This window comes from Pelophylax lessonae (assembly GCF_965119305.1).
Source record: "Pelophylax lessonae genome assembly, chromosome: 7".
Taxonomy (NCBI): domain Eukaryota; kingdom Metazoa; phylum Chordata; class Amphibia; order Anura; family Ranidae; genus Pelophylax; species Pelophylax lessonae.
Window position 1 is genome coordinate 210,799,141 of NC_138774.1, and position 23,461 is coordinate 210,822,601.

Genomic DNA, 23,461 nt, shown 5'->3' on the forward strand with positions numbered 1-23,461 from the left:
CAACAGACCAGTCATGGATGGGGGTGGGTTGGGGGAGGTTTGGGCTGTCTCCCCCCCCCACCTGTTCCCCCATCCATCCATTAGCAGCCATGTGCTCCCAGTGTGGAGACACTAAATTAGAAAGTGTTAGGACTGCAGATAAAACAGGGTGCCGTGTAGTGGCTCTGCAGCTTACACATGCGTTTGCAAATGTGTGTCAACTAAGCCCCTGTTCTTTGTATCATGAGACAGGTCTACTTGGTTGGTGACAGACTGGAGGGTGAGTACATCAGACTGGGGGCTGGCTGACTTCCATGCACCTCTTATAATCCTTCAACCTCATTTTTTTCTTGATACAGGGATGGAGATGCTGGGCACTACCTGCTGGTGTCTCACTTAAAGTCCCACCTAGCCTATTGTGTTTATGTAATAGCGTCAGAGGTCCATTTGAAAGGGAAGTTTTTTTCACAAAGTTTGACTTGGTGCTCAGAAAGAGTGATGTTTAGTGCCTGGGATTTTGAGTAATTTATTTTGAGGTTAGACAAATTGTTGTAGTTTTTGAGTGTGAGTAGGAGATTGGGGATGGAAGTATGGGGATTAGATTGGAACAGAAAAATGTTGTCTGCGAAAGCCGCAATTTTGAATTGCTTGTGATCAATCTGTATTCCTTGTATGTTGTCATTGGTACGAATAGAGCGTAGAAGGGGTTCTAGCGTCAATATAAAAAGAAGAGAGGAAAGGGGGTACCCCTGTCTCGTACCATTTGAGATGGAAAAGGCGTTTGACAGGAGGCCATTGACCCGGACTCTAGCTGATGGGTTACGGTATAATGCCATTATGAGTGTCAGGAGTCTGGGTCCCAGTCCTAGGTTAGTCAGCACCGCTTCCAGGTAGTCCCAGGCCAGCCTGTCAAACGCCTTTTCTGCATCTAGAGAGAGAAAGAAGCCGGGTATCTTTTTGGAAGTCAAGTAGTGATGGATATTAATTGCTTTCAGGGTGTTATCCCTAGCTTCTCTTCCTGGGATGAAACCAACTTGATCTGGGGATAAGAGAGAGGGAATAAATGGGAGTATTCTATTGGCCAAAATTTTTGGATACATTTTTAGGTCTACATTTAGTAGGGAGATGGGTCTGAAGTTAACAGGTTGGCTGTTGTCTTTGCCGGGTTTGGGAATGACAGAGATGTGGGCTTCTAGAAGTGATGGACTTTTATGGTTAGAAGAGGATAGAGAATTAAATGCTTTTAGAAATGGGTGTACTAGAAGATTTGGAAAAGTTTTGTAGTATACAATGGCAAATCCGTCGGGGGCCTGGGCTCTTACCTACTTTCATTTGTTTGATAACTAGGTGGAACTCTTCAGCTGTAAGGGGTCCGTCAATGTCTCTTGACTGGTGGGATGTCAGTGGATCAAGGCCATATTTTTGGAGAAAAGTCTTGATTGCCTGTTGTCAATGGGCGGGTTAGATTTATTGACCTCATCTTTCAGGTTGTATAATTTGGAGTAGTAGTTGGCAAATTCGTTAGCTATTTCATTGTTTGCAGTGAGTTTGTGTCCGTGAGATAAGGTTAGGGAGTGGACCATAATGTTTCCTTTTTTGGATGCTAGAGCTCTGGCTAGGTATTTGCTGGTCTTATTGCCAAACCCATAGAATAATTTCTGAGAGAGTGTAAAGTGTTTCTTACATTTTTTATTAAGTTAGTTTCTGAGGATTTGGCGAGATTTTTCTAGCTGTGTCAGGTGGTTTGGGCTTTAGATCTCTTGTGTAGGGCTTCAAGAGAGCTGATGTTTTCTATAATGGAGTTGATGAGTTTTTGTTGGGATTTCTTTCTTTGTGCTGCCATTTTAAGGAGCGAGCCCCTAATTACACATTTGTGAGATTCCCACTGGGAAAGCGGGGAAGAATCTGGAGTGTCATTAAGTTGGAAGAACTCTGTGAGTTGGGAGGAGATATCTTTTATATTTGTGGGGTTGGCCATTAATGTGGGGTCTAGTCTCCAAGTTTTTGTAAATTTGACGTTGTTTGGAAGGGTGATTTTAAGTGTTATCGGGTGGTGGTCAGAAATGAACATTGGTTCAATGGTAGTGGAAGTAATGAAAGGTATGTCTTTTTGGGATATAAAGAAATAATCAATTCTAGAGTATCGATTGTGAGGTGCGGAGAATAATGTATAATCTTTGGTGGTAGGGTTGCATAGGCGCCATGAATCATGAATGGTAAGATCTTGAAGCTGCAGCTTGATTCGGCGTAGAGCCGCGTAGGGCAAGGAAGATGTACCTGTGGATGTATCTTCAAGCTGATTTAGAGCCACATTGAAATCACCCCCCAAGATCACAATTCCTTCTTGGAAAGAAGCAAGGGAGGCAGATATGTCTCTAAAAAAGGAAACTTGTGCATGGTTGGGACTGTATATGTTGGCAATGGTGATGGGGGATTGCCAAATAGTTCCTTTGATAAATATGAATCTGCCCTCTGGGTCAATAATTGAGTCAGATATTTTAATAGATAGATTTTTGGAGATCAGGATGGATACTCCCTTATTTTTTGCAAGAGGATTGGTGGAGTGGTACATAGTGGGGAAGTCAATTGATTGAAATTTGGGAATATTGTCAGATCGAAAATGAGTTTCCTGTAATAGGGCTACATCTGCCTTTACTTTCTTCAGATAATGCAACACTTGAGCTCTTTTCTCTGGTAAGTTTAGACCCTTAGTATTCAGAGAGACCAGTTTAAGTGTAGCGGGTTTCGTTATGTTGTCTTTTCTCGAGCAGGGAAGTATATGCACATTGTGAGATGGAGCCATCTCAGTACCTGTAAATTTGGGTCTATATAATGAGTGAGTGCAAATTTGGTGTGCGAGAGAATGGGGAGGGGAGTAGGTATATAGTTTAGTTTACTTAGAAGGTAGTGAGGTTAAAAGGGGTGGGATTTGAGGAATGAATAGGAGGGTGTTAGGGAGGGAAAGAGTAACCAACGGTAGTTCTAGACCAGCTAAAACACCAAAATCTTGTCAGTATTTGTAGTTCAAGAGAACCTGAACTGGATGGGTGTGTGGAAGGATTAGGAGAATGATAGCAAGTCAAAATTTAGATAAGGGTTAGGAAAAGTCGTGCATTGCACTCACAGCTACTCCTTAACTTAGAATTTGATTGGCATTATAATTTGGGATCCAGGGATTCTTAGAATTGTCATCTGCCACTGCCTTTAGATCATCCAGGCACAGTACTCTAAGGGGATGGATGGCTATGGATGGAGGGGGTAAGGGCTCGGGCTGTCTCTGTGGGCTTCTACTGCTATGTCTGTTAGCACCTGAGGCCTGCATCATGGCCGGCGCTTCCCTCTGATGTTGCTTGAAAATGTCAGGAATCTGTCTTTCCATCTGCTGCTCCGGGTCCCTGGGTGATTGGGATCGACTTGCAGGTGCAGCGCGGTCAGCTTTCCGTGGCCTTTGCCCATGTTAGGTGCTTTAAATCATGCTGGATCGTGCTGAAGGAGAGCTGGGTGGCAGAGCACAGTGATTAAGCTGCCATCTTCTCTGGTGTCCAGGCCACGCCGCCCCGAAAATTGGTCTTGGCAGGAAGGGGGTGTAACTGCTCTGTATGGAAGTGGTTAAAATTCATACCAGACCCGAAGGGCCTGAATTGTGGGGGAAACCCCACACCTTTTTTTTTCTTCTAAACAATATCCCAGCTTCTTTTACATTTATTATGTCTGCGCCAAAAATAAGACTCTCAAATACAGCTGCTGTATATAATATCTATTGATATTTCAATGATACAAAGAGTGGAGTGGTTGTGAGTTGTGACAATATGTTCGTGTACTCCTATAACTAACATATACACACACACACACACACACACACACACAATGAGCAAACCATCATAAAATAAATGTGCAACCCAAAGCTGTGAATAAATATAAAAAGCAATTCAATATGTCATTATCAAAATATACAGCCCCTAAAATTCTGCTGCTACATTATAAGCCCTATATAATACAGTATATTATAGTTACTTTAACTAACCTTTTTTATATTTAAAATTATTACATATTGTATACAAATGAAATAGAAAATGTGTAAAAATACTATAAATAAATATAAAACAACCCAATTCAGGTACATAAATAAGTGTAAAGCAACTCAATACATGAAAAAAAGATTGCAGTTATAGCCATGAAAGAGAACCCGTTTTTGTGCCCTGCATCGAAAAAAACATAGGTCAGCTTTCAAGCTGAACTCCAGGTATAGTTTGTATTGCATAGTTACATTGATTCAGCTTGGATCAATGTAAATATACATATTTTATAGCTGTGGAACTGCTGTGGAAGTAGAAAATCATTAAGGCCCCTTTCACACATACGGTCCGTTCAGTTCATCAGTTCAGTCACATCAAACTGTATCAGTTTTTCATCCGTTTTTTTAATCTGTTTTTTCATCCATTTTTCATCCTTTTTTTTTACATCCACTACACATACCGCTTAGAATTAAGGCCAAAAAGTTCTATTTTGGTCTCATCAGACCAGAGAATCTTATTTCTCACCATCTTGGAGTCCTTCAGGTGTTTTTTAGCAAACTCCATGCGGGCTTTCATGTGTCTTACACTGAGGAGAGGCTTCCGTCGGGCCACTCTGCCATAAAGCCCCGACTGGTGGAGGGCTGCAGTGATGGTTGACTTTCTACAACTTTCTCCCATCTCCTGACTGCATCTCTGGAGCTCAGCCACAGTGATCTTTGGGTTCTTCTTTACCTCTCTCACCAAGGCTCTTCTCCCCCGATAGCTCAGTTTGGCCGGACGGCCAGCTCTAGGAAGGGTTCTGGTCGTCCCAAACGTCTTCCATTTGAGGATTATGGAGGTCACTGTGCTCTTAGGAACCTTAAGTGCAGCAGAAATCTTTTTGTAACCTTGGCCAGATCTGTGCCTTGCCACAATTCTGTCTCTGAGCTCTTCAGGCAGTTCCTTTGACCTCATGATTCTCATTTGCTCTGACATGCATTGTGATCTGGAAGGTCTTATATAGACAGGTGTGTGGCTTTCCTAATCAAGTCCAATCAGTATAATCAAACACAGCTGGATTCAAATGAAGGTGTAGAACCATCTCAAGGATGATCAGAAGAAATGGAAAGCACCTGAGTTAAATATATGAGTGTCACGGCAAAGGGTCTGAATACTTAGGACCATGTGATATTTCAGTTTTTCTTTTTTAATAAATCTGCAACAATGTCAACAATTCTGTGTTTTTCTGTCAGTATGGGGTGCTATGTGTACATTCATGAGGAAGAAGAATGAACTTAAATGATTTTAGCAAATGGCTGCAATATAACAAAGAGTGAAAAATTTAAGGGGGTCTGAATACTTTCTGTACCCACTGTACCTGCTCTGCCTCATCCATTGAGAGAACACCTTGAATGTATTGAAAAAACAAATACATGCAAATAGCAGCAATGCCAAGCAAGCGACCCCCTGTTTTCCCTATGCAGAAGGGCAACCATCTTATAGGAAAAAGTGGGACTTTTGCCTCTGAATAGATGTTTTGAAATTAGGGACTCACTGGAAATTTTTTCTCAAAAGAGAAATTAAGGATTTAAAAAAAAAAAATGTATACTCCCCTAGATAGATGCAGTATCAATCCAATGCTGCATCTGTCCTCAGCCGGCTCTGCACTGAGAACTGAGCAATCAAACACCGCTGATCACTCAGTTCTCCCCTCCGCTCTGAGCAGGGAGCCATGACTGTCAGTTCCCGGTTCTCTGCTCTTCCCTCCAACTATCACTGGAGTGCTGGGCTGTGAGGAACTGACTCGGATTGCTGAGAGGCTGAGCGAGGTGCCAGTCTAGGCTTCTGGGCAGATCTTGACCATATGGTCGGGATCTTTACCGAGCCTGGACCGGCTGAGTGATGTCAGCCGTCAGCTAGCTTTAGCTCGCTGCCGAGTGAAAATGGGTCACAGGAGTGCAGAACTAATTATGTATGCAAAAATGTATCCCACACAACTAGCTACATGCTAGATGTTATCAATTACAGTAAAGAGAATCTATGGGGGAAACATAGGGCAGATATCCCACTAACCAATCCTTTGGACTTGTAGGTCGTAGGCTACAATCAAAGTATATTTTTCAGAAAACACCAATATGAAGCGAAATCGACCAAGTGGGTTTTCAGCAACAAAAAATGAAAAAGGCAAAAGAACAGTCAGCTCAGGCCATGTCTGGATCCATTTTAAAATATGTTGACCCTTCATCTTCTATCGCAGTAGGAGTAAGTGCTGAAGGCATTCAGTCTGGTGAATCCAAGGGGGGAAATACCAGAAGTTTCTTCTCAAAAACATTCATCTACAAAAAGGCAAGAATTGGAGAAGATCAACTTATCTTCAAGCAGTGAGAGAGATGTAGAGGAAGGAGATGTCAGCAGAAGCCTCCCCCAGCAAGACTGATGCAGAAGAAGAGGACACTGATAAACTATCAGTTTATTCTGATGTTGCTGCTTGGCCAGTTTCAGTTCCAGATCAGTTAAGAGTGGACCCTATTAGGAGGGGAACCGAACCTTTCCAAATTAGAGAGGGGCCTTTCAGTGCTGTTGAAAGACTAAGGGTCCATGTACACGGGACGTTGTTAAAAGTCCCTTTGAATGCTGGAATTTTTAGGATGTTTGAAACGTCCGTTCGGTCACGTTTGTACCCGCGTTTTAGCGGGCGTTTGCGGGCGTTTGCGTTTAGAACCGTTCCTAGAGGTCAAAAAAATTATTCCCCTTTAAAATGGAAAAACGCGAACGCCAAACGCGGGTCATCGCGTTCGGTCACGTTCGGACGCGTTTTTGCATTTGAAACACCGGGAAACACACATTCGAACGCAAATAATTGCGTTCTAAAAACAGTCCCTGAACGCAACTGCCCGCAAACGACCGCAAACGACCTGGTGTACATGGACAGATAAGATAAAATGTAGATGGGTTCAGGGGCTTCTAAAAAAAACGCCCAACTGCTCCTAAACGGCCATTTCCAGCGTCCCCTGTACATGGAGCCTAAGAGAGAAATCAAAAAGAAAAAGTCAACAGTTCATCACTGCATGGTTCTATAAGGCTCTGCCAAATAGTGAGAAAATTCTCAGAATGTGGACGGGGTACTCTCCATCAAACGAAAATTTATTTTGTTTTTGCTGCAGACTTTTTGGTCTTGATGAAAAAGTAACCGTAATATCCAGTTTTGTTACCAGGATTCAGGTGTGGTGGAAGCTGAATCCAAAGGTATCTGTTCATGAAGCTTCTTTGCAGCATCTTACATGCTTGGAGAAATTGAAGACCTTGAGAGCAGGACTGAGGCTACAAATGTGCATTGATCATGTCCACCAAACAACAGTGGACAAAGAGAAAAAGAAATAGAGGGATATTTTGCATTGCCTCTTGGAATTGGTAGAATTGCTCTCAAATTATGATCCAGTTTTAAAGGAACATTTCATAAGGCAATAAGAATAAGGAATCATGTGAAAGAGAAAATAGTGGCTGATATTAGGAAAGCAAAGTACTTTGGGATTCTTTTTGACAGCACCCCTGATGTGTCATACACTGATCCGATGTGTGAAGTGATCAGATATGTCCAAATTGAGCGTGACAATGTTGAAGTGAAGGAATCATTCTTGGGCTTCTTTCCTATTACTGGGAAGACTGCTGCTGAGCTCACAGAAAATATCCTGCAGCATCTGGAGAAAGGTGGACTGGACATAAGTCTTTGCCGTGGTCAAATATATGATAATACTGAAACTATGGCAGGGATTCATGGTAGTGTTCAGGCAAAGATAAAAGTGAATAATCCCAAGGCTTTGTTTATCTCATGTGCAAACATTCTCTGAACCCTTGTGGGATGCACTCATCTGGAAGAGTTGCTACCTGTGTGACTTTTTTTGGAACATTGGAGAGGGTGTATTCCTTCTTTTTAGTTTCTGCACATCGTTGGTAATTGCTGATGGAGAATTTAGGTGTGACAGTGAAAAGACTTTCCCAAACAAGATGTTATGCCACTACCAAGTGTGAGGAAAGGGGCATTTCTTTGGAGAGAAGAGGGAGAGTAAAGCTCCAGAAAACAATCTCATATGAAAATGGAAAAGGAAATGAAAAGGGCTATGTTTGAGTGCCTTGATCGGTTTTACTAGGAGTTGGAAATTCATACTAAGGTAATTGAAAAAATCCTTTCAATGTTTGCTGTTTTTCAATCGAACACTCTGGTTGTTGCAACAGAAAAAAGGATCCTTGGAATTATACTCCAAAATTGACTGAGGTTTTTGCGAGTCCTCTAATGAAGACATCTATGTGGAGATTGAGGAAGTCGGCGCACGACAGAAGAGATCTCAGAAAAGACTCTGACCAAGTCTACCAATGTCAGAATCGCAGCGAGACGTCTTAAGATATAGGAAGATGCTGAAGAAAAAAGGGGGTCTCACTACTTATAATATATAGACAGACCAGATAATTAAATCAGAAGTCAGCAGGTATACGAAACATATATGATCCAACTCTTGCAAACTAATCCGATTCCTTTAAAATCCTTAAAAAATCACTATAACTATCTGAGGTGTATGAATGTGGGAAGTAAATCCTACTTGTACACAACTTTCATCAGGTCAATCTATAAACAAAGGAGGTATAAGACGACATATATAATGCGAATCTTTAAAAACATCCAAATCCGATTCCTTGACAGTAATTAAAAATTCTAAAATATTAATTCCCAGTAGAAAAAAAAGCCTCCTTTTCTAAAAACGACACATAAACATATAATGACCTTGATAATCGCAACAGCCAACTGAATCGCAGTAATAGTTTTCTAATTCACAAATGGTGCATGTGTGACCAAATAAATATATATATATAAAGTGCTATGATGAATCAATAAATAATATAAAAAATTCAAATATCAATAAATATCTAAAAGGTGTATAACAAATTTGTGTGTGATCCTGATAAATAATTTAAAGTGCATATATCAATCTGGTGCAGTGATCAAAAAAAAAAAATGTATCAATAATTCTATGTGCACTCAACAGTCCATGTGCATAAAAGGTATGTATATATATATATATAAACAAATCTTTGTGCAAAGGATGATCCGTGTGCGGTGAATACAGTTGGTGCAGTGATAAAAATAAAGTTCATCCGTGCACAATTAATAGGTGACAATTAGTGATTTTCTAAGGCACTATTGTGAATATCCCGCGCTGTGATCCAGAGTGAGCCGTGATAGTATAGGCGCAGTGGCCGCTCACCTCACTGCACCTTAATAGGCGCTTTAAGCTGGTCTCTCCCCTAGGGGTGTACTGCTGGGTTCTTCAGCAAGGGATACTCCAACCTCCACTCTGTACTCCACAGTTATCGGTTCCAGATTATCTCCAAACGGTACCAGTGTGTCCCAGAAAAAGAGAATAATCCTCAATCGTGAAGTATGTAAAAACTGTCTTTATTATGTAAAGCAAAGAAATACACTCACATTTAAAATGAACGGTATAGGCAGAGACGATATAATGTTGCCGCACTCTTGCGGTGTTGATTCCCGGGTACTTCCAGTTACGGCCGTCCAACCGGAAGCTGATGACACCCAAAGCCTCCCGACCGGTTGCATCACAGATTACGTGACTTTCTCAAGGGATGGGCTACGGGTGACTGTCTCTGCCTTATATCTCGGAGGTAATCAGGGAAATCATCAACACAAGATCGTTTAACCCCATATCTTTTCCTTGTGTCATCATTGGTATGATCATTTCTCTTTAGCACCATCTTGTGGCCATTTTAAGGAAACTCAGAAGAATAAAGGTGCCAATTATTTCCATATGCATAAACATCAATATACATATAACCGAACTCATTCTAACAAAACCTAAACCTTAAATAAAATCAATGAATACTACGAATAAATGAATATTAAAATAGATGTGTGGCATAAATATTCATGTAATAAAATAATCATATATATGAACATTAAATCATGACTAAAAATCATTAAATTGATAAAATCACTAAAACCCTGTAGAATCTAATGGGAAGAAGTCAAGAGATGTATAAAAATAGGGGGATAATCATCTCATAAAATGGAAGACAAACCACTAGCCAGCAGAAGACAACAAAACTGGAGGCCATATATTAATAATCAGAAATAAAACAGTTAAGATCAAACTCAATATTAAGCCCCTGAGGCAAAAGTGTCTGGATCTCAAAAATCCAACGGGATTCTGCTTGGCTGAGAGTCCTAATTTTATGACTCCCCCTCCAATGGGGTTTATATTTTTCAATCCCCAAAAAACATAGAGAGGAGGGGTCTTTATTATGCACCTCTAAAAAATGTTTAGAAACGCTATGTTTCGGGAAACCTGTTTGGATGTTCTGTATGTGTTCCCTTAAACGTTTCCATAGCGGTCTTTTGGTCCTGCCTATGTATTGAAAGGAACATGGACATTCTAATAAATACACCGCCCCTTCTGTTCTACATGTAATGAAATAGTTTATCTTATATACTTTTCCTGTACTTGATGATTTAAATTCATCTTTCTTCTTTTTATTCAGCGATGTCCTTTTACAAGCAGAACAATTTTTACACGGATAAAAACCTTTCAAGTTAAAAAAATTATTAAAAACATTATTGGTTTTTGGGGGATCCATGATGTTTTTTGCGATTTTCTGTCGAAGTACTGGTGCTTTCCTGTAGGTAAAACTTGGTTGTGGGGGTAAAGCTTCAGCTAAAATATTATCTGCCAGTAACACCTTCCAGTGCTTTCTAATAATCATTTCGACTTTTTTATGCTATATATTGTAATCTAACACCAGTGGGGGGTTGTTTTTAAAAATATTTTCTTTCTGTTGCTCTTTATTTTTCTTATTTTCTAATAGGCAATTTCTCTCTATATTTTTCACTTCATTGATTTTTTCCTTAATAAAAGCATCCTTATATCCCTTTTCTAAAAATCTTAACCTCAAGATTTCAGCTTGTTGTTCGTAATCCTCTAATTTCGTACAGTTACGCCTTATGCGCATCAATTGACCTTTTGTTATGTTTATGAGCCAGGGCATGTGATGGCAGCTATTCAGAGGTAGATAACTATTCCGATTTACAGGTTTGAAAAAAGTTTTAGTAATAAATCTATCATTTTCATGCTGTATTTCAAGGTCCAAGAATGTAATCTTTGTTTTACTGGTTTCCCAAGTTAGGCAGATATTTTTGTTATTCTGTGCCAATTTATCTTTAAACGCTACTAAGGTCTCTTCACTCCCCACCCAGATTAAAATAATATCGTCTATGAATCTTTTATAGACTATTAATTGCTCCGGGCGGTCTTCATATATAGCCGATTCTTCGCACTTTGCCATATACCTATTGGCTACACTTGGTGCATATTTTGCTCCCATCGCCACACCTTGTTGCTGTTTATAAAAGACTGAATCAAACCAGAAGTAATTATGGTCTAGGCCATATTTCAGGCATTTTATCAGAAATTTTCTTTGTTTGATATTTATATCTGTCATTTCTTTCAAGGCCCATTTTGTCGCTTTTATTGCTTCCTGATGGTTTATTATTGTGTAGAGGCTTGCTACATCCGCTGTGGCTAATAAGATGTTTTCCGACTTGAACTGTGATTTTTCTAGATGTGCAATCAAATCTTTCGTATCTTTAAGATATGCCTTCGTCTTTTGAACTGCTGGTTGCAGAAACCAGTCTATATACTCCCCCAATCTAGAGCTCACTGAATTTATTCCATTCACGATAGGTCTCCCTGGGGGATTTTGGCTATCTTTATGGATTTTTGGCAGGGTATATAGCACAGGGATACGACATGTATCAGGTATCAAGTATCTTGCTTCCTTTTCATTCAGAAGTTTTTTCTTTTCTCCTTTTGAGATTAGTCTTTCTAATTCGTTTTTATATGTTTTTGTAGGATTCGATAATAGCTTTTGATATGTGTGTATATCTGATAGTTGTCTTTGTATCTCACTGTTGTATGCCTCCTTTGTTTGTACTACTATGGATCCCCCCTTATCCGCTGGTCTGATTACAATATTCTTTTTCTCTTCCAATTGTTTAATGCCATCTTTGATTTCCCTTGGATCCCAGATTTTTTTGACTCTTAGTTCTTGTATGTCTTTTGTGACTAACTTTTTAAAAACTTCGCTATGTTCAATGTTTATATTAGTAGGGTTAAAAAGCGATTTATTTTTAAAATCCGTGTAAACAATATCACTCTCTATATGCCTGTAATTTTGAGGTACTCCAGGTTTCGAAAGCATGTATTTCTTAATGTTCAATTTCCTAGTATATTTCAAGATATCTACATAGGTGTTGAACTTATTGATATTCTTTTTCGGTGCAAATTTTAATCCCTTGTCTAAGACTGTTTTTTCCTGTGTGGTCAGTTCTACTCCACTTAAGTTGAAGATCCCTTCTCCTAATGTTCTCTTTTTCTTTTGCTTTTTCCACCCTCCTCTGCATCCTCTTTCCTTTCTAGGCTTTTCCTTGTTCCCTTCTCCTTGGGTGGGGTTCTCCTTCTCTCGGGCTGTGGTGTTTTTCTTCTCATATTGTCCCCTTCCCCTCTTCTCGGTGATCTTTGTTGACGTCCCCCTAAAAAATGTCTTTCCTTACTGCGATTTTCTCTCCTATTTTCTTCTCTTTGGTGGTATACCGGTGTCCTATTCCAGTCATTTTCTCTCCTTAATGGTTCATACCTATTATAGGTAGGAATGTCATATCTCTCATCTCTTTTATCAACTCTTGGTGGTGTCCTCTGTGTCACCGGACTTCTCCTGTCTTGGTGATTTCTCTGCGGGCTCCTCCTTCTTTCATAGTACTGGTTATTTCTCCCTGGACTTCTCTTTCTTTCTTTCTGATCGTAATGGTTGTTCCTCTCTGGACTTCTTCTCCTTTCATGGTTGTAATTACCATTCTGTTGATGTTGTTGTTGATAATAGTAATTGTAGTCTGGGGGTTGGTTGATCTTTATCTACCTATAGAACAGTATGGGGTTTGCCACCGTCCCTGTCGTAATGGTTTTGGGGTTAGGTACCTCAAGCCTAAAGGTTGGGGGGACTTTATGGGCAAGGTGTAAGGAGTAACGAGAAATACAATAGTAGTAAAAAGGAAATTTAGTTTACTGTATGAAAAACATTGTATATACAGTATACAGTAGTAAGGGTGAGGGGTTGTAGACCCCTGAGTGAAGAAGGCGATAAAGATAATGAAATGGTGACAACTGTGAAAATTGTGACTTGGTAAAATAGGAAGCTTCTCTTATAGGGTTTAGAGAGTTTTCCTCTTTTTGCGTCCCAACGCGTTTCGGCTCAATCCTAGAGCCTTTTTCAAGGGTTTAAAGTCACATTGGTTTCTGAAATGATCATATAAATAGTCTTAATTACAAATTGGTGATTCCCATTGATTGATATGTCAAACAGTGGTATCTCCAAACAACTTGTTAATACATACATTTGTTTTGCCGTAAGCAGAGATGATGTTCCCTCAAGAAACAGCGAGAGCATGAGCCTTATAACCTGCAAGGTATTAAAGTGAGTTCGGGTGAACCATATTTAACTCAAGGGATGCTGAGTGTATTGTAGGTGTATAACTTACTGGCTGTGTCGTGGGTCTTTAAGGCCCCTAGATTGCCAAATGGAACGTAAGAGGGTCCCATACAGGTGGTGCTTCTGTGTCTTGCTGGGTTCTGCTCCGGATGGAGTAGTGTGTCCAGTCAGGGGAGATCTATATATAAATTGAAATGATTTGGATTGTTGGGTTTAGGGTGTAAATATTTAACATGTTTTAGGAGTATGTATGAAGTACAACCAACATGTATGACCCTTACAGGGCTGGTACCTTGTGGGTTTCTTTGTTGCATTGAATTAGAGCGTCTAATTCAATGCCTGTTGGAGCCTTAGGATGGTGTGCTCCGGTCTATGCCTGGTAGTACAAATACATATATGTAATATGTAGTGTGTATAGAGGTTGTATATGAAGTGATATAAATAGACGGTAAATCCGTGTATCCAGTTTTTAGTATACTTAATTGTGTATATATATGTGTGGCCCTGTACAGGCCCTGTATATCGCTATGTGTATTGCCACTTCTTATGTGTTTAACACATATGACAGTGCGTCCTTCTAGTGATACAATCCTTAATAAAGCGACTTCAAGTCGCTGAATATGGTGCGGTTCCTGGTTGGAGGCCAACGGGGTTGTATGTGAATTACTTCACTAAGAACCAAGTGTGTGTATGGTAAGGTTTGCCATAAGTGTAAGCCAAGGATGTATGGATGGCTGGCAGGTATGTAAGAAATGTAATCGAGAAAAATAATGAAAATCACAATCGGGGTGAACCAGCCAGTGTGTTTGTTATAACTCCTTTAATAGTACTTGGGGTTTGAAATGCTGGCCTATTAGGGCCAGTGACTCACGTTTTTTCCGCAAGGATGCTTCTCAGGTGTGCGGGTCTGCAGTGGCTCTGTTCAGGACCTCTCTCCTCTCTGGCTGAGTGAGAGTGAGAGGACCCGATGCTCCCCGGCCTTTTAAAGAGGGACGCGCATGCGCAGATTGCGCCGCACGTTCCTCTCGCTAATTCCCTTCAGCTGACGCTAGGCTGTGGGGCGCGTGCGCGTGTTGCGCGCGCACCCTCACCTACGTCATCCGGGATATCAGCTGGCGGCCGCCGACACGGTAGGGCGTGCTTCCACAGATTTCCACTTTGACCTCTTTTCAAACTTCTCGATCGTTGATTTTCCGATCGATGTTCGGACCCTCTAATCTCGGATTGGGATCTCTCCCTTTACCTCCCCCTCAGCGCAATTTCTAGCCCCATATAGGTGGGTGATACACCAACATAACCGCCGCCTCCCCCTTCTAAAATGACAACAAAATCCCCCTGAGGTCCAATAAAGCCAGGCACAGGCTTTCCCGACATCCAATCCGTTTAGTACCCGAGCAACCATCCCGGGCCATACCTCTCTCCCAGGACATCTGTCACCCCATTGACATCCAGGTGTCAAATTATATACTGCTGTTAATACTAGTTGTTTATGAGATTACCAATGTAGATTACATGAGTTCACTTCAGCAATTGATTTATTTACAGACCAGCATTTTATATTGTTCATTTCTTTATGTGAGCCGTACTGCTAGGACATGTTCACCCCCAACAAACACCCGGCACGGTAAGCCCCTGCTGTTGCCGATAAGGCCGGCAGGGGCACTTAGAAGCGTTGAGGCTCCTTTCATCACGCCCCCTCCCAGACAGAGGACACCACCAAGAGTTGATAAAAGAGATGAGAGATATGACATTCCTACCTATAATAGGTATGAACCATTGAGGAGAGAAAATGACTGGAATAGGACACCGGTATACCACCAAAGAGAAGAAAATAGGAGAGAAAATCGCAGTAAGGAAAGACATTTTTTATGGGGACGTCAACAAAGATCACCGAGAAGAGGGGAAGGGGACAATATGAGAAGAAAAACACCACAGCCCGAGAGAAGGAGAACCCCACCCAAGGAGAAGGGAACAAGGAAAAGCCTAGAAAGGAAAGAGGATGCAGAGGAGGGTGGAAAAAGCAAAAGAAAAAGAGAACATTAGGAGAGGGGATCTTCAACTTAAGTGGAGTAGAACTGACCACACAGGAAAAAACAGTCTTAGACAAGGAATTAAAATTTGCACCGAAAAAGAATATCAATAAGTTCAACACCTATGTAGATATCTTGACATATACTAGGAAATTGAACATTAAGAAATACATGCTTTCGAAACCTGGAGTACCTCAAAATTACAGGCATATAGAGAGTGATATTGTTTACACGGATTTTAAAAATAAATCGCTTTTTAACCCTACTAATATTAACATTGAACTTAGCGAAGTTTTTAAAAAGTTAGTCACAAAAGACATACAAGAACTAAGAGTCAAAAAAATCTGGGATCCAAGGAAAATCAAAGATGGCATTAAACAATTGGAAGAGAAAAGGAATATTGTAATCAGACCAGCGGATAAGGGGGGATCCATAGTAGTACAAACAAAGGAGGCATACAACAGTGAGATACAAAGACAACTATCAGATATACACACATATCAAAAGCTATTATCGAATCCTACAAAAACATATAAAAACGAATTAGAAAGACTAATCTCAAAAGGAGAAAAGAAAAAACTTCTGAATGAAAAGGAAGCAAGATACTTGAAATCGTTTATCTTATATACTTTTCCTGTACTTGATGATTTAAATTCATCTTTCTTCTTTTTATTCAGCGATGTCCTTTTACAAGCAGAACAATTTTTACACGGATAAAAACCTTTCAAGTTAAAAAAATTATTAAAAACATTATTGGTTTTTGGGGGATCCATGATGTTTTTTGCGATTTTCTGTCAAAGTACTGGTGCTTTCCTGTAGGTAAAACTTGGTTGTGGGGGTAAAACTTCAGCTAAAATATTATCTGCCAGTAACACCTTCCAGTGCTTTCTAATAATCTTTTCGACTTTTTTATGCTGTATATTGTAATCTAACACCAGTGGTGGGTTATTTTTAAAAATATTTTCTTTCTGTTGCTCTTTATTTTTCTTATTTTCTAATAGGCAATTTCTCTCTATATTTTTCACTTCATTGATTTTTTCCTTAATAAAAGCATAATTGTTGCACTTTCTTATAAAAAGAAAGCAGAAAAAAATTAGAAAGATAGAAGAACAACTAAGAACTCTAAAAAACTCAGTAGAACCTTTCAAAGAAACGGCTGAATTTCTGTCCTTATCGGAACAACTAAATAGAGGCATGGAAAATAAAGATAAGGAAGTCTCAGAAAGGAAGAAAAGGAAATATACAAGGGACCTGAATGACTATAAAGACGACATAGTGTTTAAGTGGCAATCCACGAATGCCATATCTTCTATATATACAACACCAGAAAAGGATTCTGATATACATACCCCTAAAAGAGAAACAAAAAATTAATATTATAGAGAAAATCCCACCATCACTACACCAAGGGGATATTCAAATATAGCAAAACCTGGAGAAACCAACGAGTACCAGTATAACCAAAAAACACCGTTTTGGAAAAAGAGACCCTACCAAAATCAGTGGAAGAAACCTCACTGGAAAGATAGAGGACAATATGGACAACCAAACAGAGGACATTATCAACAAGATCAAAGAACCCCATATCATCAGAATACATACCCTCAGCAATACAACCAAGAGTCAAGAAGGAGTCCGATAAGAAACTATCAACAACATCAATATGGCTATCAGAACCAGTATTATAACCAGGATAGAAGGAGGAGCCCTGAAAGAAACTACAATTACTATTATCAACAACAACATCAACAGAATGGTACTTACAACCATGAAAGGAGAAGAAGTCCAGAGAGGAACAACCATTACGATCAGAAAGAAAGAAAGAGAAGTCCAGGGAGAAATAACCAGTACTATGAAAGAAGGAGGAGCCCGCAGAGAAATCACCAAGACAGGAGAAGTCCGGTGACACAGAGGACACCACCAAGAGTTGATAAAAGAGATGAGAGATATGACATTCCTACCTATAATAGGTATGAACCATTGAGGAGAGAAAATGACTGGAATAGGACACCGGTATACCACCAAAGAGAAGAAAATAGGAGAGAAAATCGCAGTAAGGAAAGACATTTTTTAGGGGGACGTCAACAAAGATCACCGAGAAGAGGGGAAGGGGACAATATGAGAAGAAAAACACCACAGCCCGAGAGAAGGAGAACCCCACCCAAGGAGAAGGGAACAAGGAAAAGCCTAGAAAGGAAAGAGGATGCAGAGGAGGGTGGAAAAAGCAAAAGAAAAAAAAAACATTAGGAGAAGGGATCTTCAACTTAAGTGGAGTAGAACTGACCACACAGGAAAAAACAGTCTTAGACAAGGGATTAAAATTTGCACCGAAAAAGAATATCAATAAGTTCAACACCTATGTAGATATCTTGAAATATACTAGGAAATTGAACATTAAGAAATACATGCTTTCGAAACCTGGAGTACCTCAAAATTACAGGCATATAGAGAGTGATATTGTTTACACGGATTTTAAAAATAAATCGCTTTTTAACCCTACTAATATTAACATTGAACATAGCGAAGTTTTTAAAAAGTTAGTCACAAAAGACATACAAGAACTAAGAGTCAAAAAAATCTGGGATCCAAGGGAAATCAAAGATGGCATTAAACAATTGGAAGAGAAAAAGAATATTGTAATCAGACCAGCGGATAAGGGGGGATCCATAGTAGTACAAACAAAGGAGGCATACAACAGTGAGATACAAAGACAACTATCAGATATACACACATATTAAAAGCTATTATCGAATCCTACAAAAACATATAAAAACGAATTAGAAAGACTAATCTCAAAAGGAGAAAAGAAAAAACTTCTGAATGAAAAGGAAGCAAGATACTTGATACCTGATACATGTCGTATCCCTGTGCTATATACCCTGCCAAAAATCCATAAAGATAGCCAAAATCCCCCAGGGAGACCTATCGTGAATGGAATAAATTCAGTGAGCTCTAGATTGGGGGAGTATATAGACTGGTTTCTGCAACCAGCAGTTCAAAAGACAAAGGCATATCTTAAAGATACAAAAGATTTGATTGCACATCTAGAAAAATCACAGTTCAAGTCGGAAAACATCTTATTAGCCACGGCGGATGTAGCAAGCCTCTACACAATAATAAACCATCAGGAAGCAATAAAAGCGACAAAATGGGCCTTGAAAGAAATGACAGATATATGGCAAAGTGGGAAGAATCGGCTATATATGAAGACCGCCCGGAGCAATTAATAGTCTATAAAATATTCATAGACGATATTATTTTAATCTGGGCGGGGAGTGAAGAGACCTTAGTAGCGTTTAAAGATAAATTGGCACAGAATGACAAAAATATCTGCCTAACTTGGGAAATCAGTAAAGCAAAGATTACATTGTTGGACCTTGAAATACAGCATGAAAATGATAGATTTATTACTAAAGCTTTTTTCAAACCTGTAGATCGGAATAGTTATCTACCTCTGAATAGCTGCGATCACATGCCCTGGCTCATAAACATACCTAAAGGTCAATTGATGCGCATAAGGCGTAGCTGTACGAAATTAGAGGATTACGAACAATAAGCTGAAATCTTGAGGTTAAGATTTTTAGAAAAGGGACATAAGGATGCTTTTATTAAGGAAAAAATCAATGAAGTGAAAAATATAGAGAGAAATTGCCTATTAGAAAATAAGAAAAATAAAGAGCAACAGAAAGAAAATATTTTTAAAAATAACCCTCCACTGGTGTTAGATTACAATATACAGCATAAAAAAGTCGAAAAGATTATTAGAAAGCACTGGAAGGTGTTACTGGCAGATAATATTTTAGCTGAAGTTTTACCCCCACAACCAAGTTTTACCTACAGGAAAGCACCAGTACTTCGACAGAAAATCGCAAAAAACATCATGGATCCCCCAAAAACCAATAATGTTTTTAATAATTTTTTTAACTTGAAAGGTTTTTATCCGTGTAAAAATTGTTCTGCTTGTAAAAGGACATCGCTGAATAAAAAGAAGAAAGATGAATTTAAATCATCAAGTACAGGAAAAGTATATAAGATAAACGATTTCATTACATGTAGAACAGAAGGGGCGGTGTATTTATTAGAATGTCCATGTTCCTTTCAATACATAGGCAGGACCAAAAGTCCGCTATGGAAACGTTTAAGGGAACACATACAGAACATCCGAACAGGTTTCCCGAAACATAGCGTTTCTAAACAGTTTTTTAGAGGTGCATAATAAAGACCCCTCCTCTCTATGTTTTTTGGGGATTGAAAAATATAAACCCCATTGGAGGGGGATTCATAAAATTAGGACTCTCAGCCAAGCAGAATCCCGTTGGATTTTTGAGATCCAGACACTTTCGCCTCAGGGGCTTAATATTGAGTTTGATCTTAACTGTTTTATTTCTGATTATTAATATATGGCCTCCAGTTTTGTTGTCTTCTGCTGGCTAGTGGTTTGTCTTCCATTTTATGAGGTGATTATCCCCCTATTTTTATACACCTCTTGACTTCTTCCCATTAGATTCTACAGGGTTTTGGTGATTTTATCAATTTAATGATTTTTAGTCATGATTTAATGTTCATATATATGATTATTTTATTACATGAATATTTATGCCACGCATCTATTTTAATATTCATTTATTCGTAGTATTCATTGATTTTATTTAAGGTTTAGGTTTTGTTAGAATGAGTTCGGTTATATGTATATTGATGTTTATGCATATGGAAATAATTGGCACCTTTATTCTTCTGAGTTTCCTTAAAATGGCCACAAGATGGTGCTAAAGAGAAATGATCATACCAATGATGACACAAGGAAAAGAATATGGGGTTAAACGATCTTGTGTTGATGATTTCCCTGATTACCTCCGAGATATAAGGCAGAGACAGTCACCCGTAGCCCATCCCTTGAGAAAGTCACGCAATCTGTGACGCAACCGGTCGGGAGGCTTTGGGTGACATCAGCTTCCGGTTGGACGGCCGTAACCGGAAGTACCCGGGAATCAACACCGCAAGAGTGCGGCAACATTATATCGTCTCTGCCTATACCATTCGTTTTAAATGTGAGTGTATTTCTTTGCTTTACATAATAAAGACAGTTTTTACATACTTCACAATTGGGGATCATTCTCTTTTTCTGGGACACACTGGTACCGTTTGGAGATAATCTGGACCCGATAACTGTGGAGTACAGAGTGGAGGTTGGAGTATTCCTTGCTGAAGAACCCAGCAGTACACCCCTAGGGGAGAGACCAGCTTAAAGTGCCTATTAAGGCGCAGTGAGGTGAGCGGCCACTGCGCCTATACTATCACGGCTCACTCTGGATCACAGCGCGGGATATTCACAATAGTGCCATAGAAAAGCACTAATTGTCACCTATTAATTGTGCACGGATGAACTTTATTTTTATCACTGCACTAACTGTATTCACCGCACACGGATCATCATTTGAACAAAGATTTGTTTATATATATATATATACCTTTTATGCACATGGACTGTTGAGTGCACATAGAATTATAGATATCTTTTTTTTTTTTTTGATCACTGCACCAGATTGATATATGCACTTTAAATTATTTATCAGGATCACACACAAATTTGTTATACACCTTTTAGATATTTATTGATATTTGATTATGATTATTTTATATTATTTATTGATTTATCATAGCACTTTATATATATATATATATATATATATATATATATATATATATATATATATATATATATATATATATATATATTTATTTGGTCACACATGCACCATTTGTGAATTAGCAAACTATTACTGCGATTCAGTTGGCTGTTGCGATTATCAAGGTCATTATATCTTTATGTGTCGTTTTTAGAAAAGGAGGCTTTTTATTCTACTGGGAATTAATATTTTAGAATTTTTAATTAGTGTCAAGGAATCGGATTTGGATGTTTTTAAAGATTTGCATTATATATGTCGTCTTATACCTCCTTTGTTTATAGATTGACCTGATGAAAGTTGTCTACAAGTAGGATTTACTTCCCACATTCATACACCTCAGACAGTTATAGTGATTTTTTAAGGATTTTAAAGGAATCGGATTAGTTTGCAAGAGTTGGATCATATATGTTTCGTATACCTGCTGACTTCTGATTTAATTATCTGGTCTGTCTATATATTATAAGTAGTGAGACCCCCTTTTTTCTTCAGCATCTTCCTATATCTTAAGACATCTCGCTGCGATTCTGACATTGGTAGACTTGGTCAGAGTCTTTTCTGAGATCTCTTCTGTCGTGCGCCGACTCATTGTGTCTTCCTTATTGTATTGGTATTTAGTGATTAATGCTAGAGTTGGCTGCATATAGAATCGGATTGAATCCGAATCTCAGAGTCATTATTTATTTATTTATTCATTTATAACGAGCTGCGGCATATTAGAGGAATCCTCCCACTCGGATACATACGTGACAGCGCATTTATCACCCCACTATTTTTTATGTGGAGATTGAATGACTTCGGAGGCATTTTGAAGCTGACAAGATCAGTGTTGCAGAGGCAAAGAAATGGATGGTTTTGCAGTTCCTGTAGTTCATTGTTTCATGTGAAAGAAGTTTTTCAAAATTAAAATGAATAAAAAATGTCTTCCCCTCCACCATAAATGAGACAAGATTGACAAATCTGGCCATAATTTCAATTGAACATGAATATGCAAAGAAGATTAAAGGAGTTGTAAAGTCAGAAGGTTTTTACTATTAATGCATTCTTTACATTAAGATAAAAAACCTTCTGTGTGTAAGTTTCCCCAGCACCCCCTAATACTTACCCCAGGTCCTTCTCTGGCCAGCGATGTTCACGAGTCCCTCGGTCCCCGGGGACTCTGCCTCCTGATTGCCTAGGACACAGCTGTGGCGCCATTGGCTCCAGCAACTGTCAATCAAAGTCAGTTAGCCAATCAGGAGAGAGAGGGGGTGGGGCCGAACTGCAGCTCCATTTCTGAATGGACACACGGAGGTGCAGCTTGGCTCGGGTACCCCCATAGCAAGCTGCTTGCTGTGGGGGCACTCTACAGGAGGGAGGGGCCAGGAGCAGGAACGAGAACCAGAGAAGAAGAGGATCTAGGCTGCCATGTGCAAAACCAACTGCATAGAGGAGGTAGCTATAACATATTTGTTATTTTTTTTTTTAACAATAAGATTGATCGTTATTGAAAAATGGCAAGGTACAATCAGTAGGACGAAATACATGTCAAATCAAAACAGGTAATAAGGTAGTAGGTAATAATCGCAAAGATTCTTAGTCATATATGGGGCTGATTCCTGCAGAGTCCTACTGTCACACCTCCAAAGATAAGAGGTGCGGACAGGAGTCCCCTCCTCGATAGTCAGTTCAACCGCTGCATGATCGGACCAGGTTATGTCTTTGACCACCGAGGAAGAGGATTTCTCCAAGAGGTGGAAGTCTGACAAACAGGTCAATGCGGGAATAGGAGCGGTGGCGATTAGAAAAGAATGTGTAGTCCCTCTCGGATGCGTGCAAACATCTCCATACATCAAATAAATGTTCCGTACGTAACAAGTTAGCCAGAGAAATTTGTCGGCCCCCGGAAGGGCACGTAGAGTCCAGCCCAGGGTCGACAACCAAATTAAAATCTCCACACAATAAAAGATGACCATACTTTACCCAAGAGACCTGTTTGAGTAGTCTGCGCAAGAAACGCAGCTGGTGAGTATTCGGGGCATATAGGGCTACAATTGTCATGGGAAGGTCATTTACATCACACGTAAGAATGATAAATCTACCAGCAGGGTCCGTGATAGAGGACTTCAAACGGAATGTCAGCGTGTCCTTCACTGCTATCATTACGCCTGCCTTCTTTTCAGGACCATTAGCAAAAAAAACGTGAGGAAAGTTTTTATGTTGACATTTGGGGCAATTATTCAAC